Source organism: Apaloderma vittatum, unplaced genomic scaffold (genome assembly GCF_000703405.1).
Source record: "Apaloderma vittatum isolate BGI_N311 unplaced genomic scaffold, ASM70340v1 scaffold29223, whole genome shotgun sequence".
NCBI classification, from domain to species: Eukaryota; Metazoa; Chordata; class Aves; order Trogoniformes; family Trogonidae; genus Apaloderma; species Apaloderma vittatum.
The window spans coordinates 10,112-10,878 of record NW_009709101.1 but is presented as its reverse complement, the minus strand read 5'-3'; the positions used below and the strand labels follow the sequence as shown (position 1 = coordinate 10,878).

General features: G+C 54.2%; 1 protein-coding gene across 1 annotated transcript in view; it reads left to right on the top strand.

Annotated features, from left to right (window-relative positions):
* The window catches only part of EFHD1 (EF-hand domain family, member D1), a gene marked incomplete at its 5' end in the record, with an annotated part of 7,205 nt that overhangs the window by 731 nt on the left and 5,707 nt on the right, over positions 1-767 (top strand). The gene's annotated exons all lie outside the window — the stretch shown is intronic.

Genomic DNA, 767 nt, shown 5'->3' with positions numbered 1-767 from the left:
ATCAGTTTGTACTGCTTGCTGGCCCAGCAGGAACACACAAGAAATGGGTCTGTCACTGCTGTGTGGAGACTACTGGGAGCAGTGTGGACAGGCCAGGAACTGCTGCTGTGTGGATTCCTCCGAGAGGGAATTTGAGCAATGACCTGTATGCACTTGAGGGTACCCCACTCATTTAAGCAGAAGAGGGAGCCCAGATACCAAAACCTCCAGTGGCATCATTTCCTCCTCTCAGACTTTGATTGCTGTTTCAGAAGTCTGTGTCACACTGTGGCTTTCTGAATTAACCAACAGCTCCTTAGGCAGCAGGAAGGTCAGTGCTGCTTTTGTCCTCTACCAGTTGTGAGGGCTGTGCTGCTTCCTTCTGCCCCGGGGGTGGCTGTGATGAGCCCTGAGCAGCTGTGCTCCCTTGTTCCTGCAGGGCTGTGCTCTTACTATGCCTCCTCCAGGGTGGGTGCTTGGCTGTGGAGATGAGGTGCAGAGCTCTCCAGAACTCAGGGCACTGAAGGATTGCTGAGCCCTCCCGGGGATGGAGGATGAGCCGCCAGTGCCTATGACCAGCTGGGTTAGTTGGAGTGTGAGGGGTGGCTGGCCACTTACAGGGCTGCTGCACTGTCTCTCTGTGCTGACACGTCACACCAGCTCCCCTTGATTTCATCTCCCAAGGGTTTTATTGCATTTCTTTTGCTGGAAGAGTGCAGCAGTACAAGACAGAGGCCAAAACTGTTGGGTTATGGGGCCCAGCCCTTAGAGAGAGGGTGAAAGACATG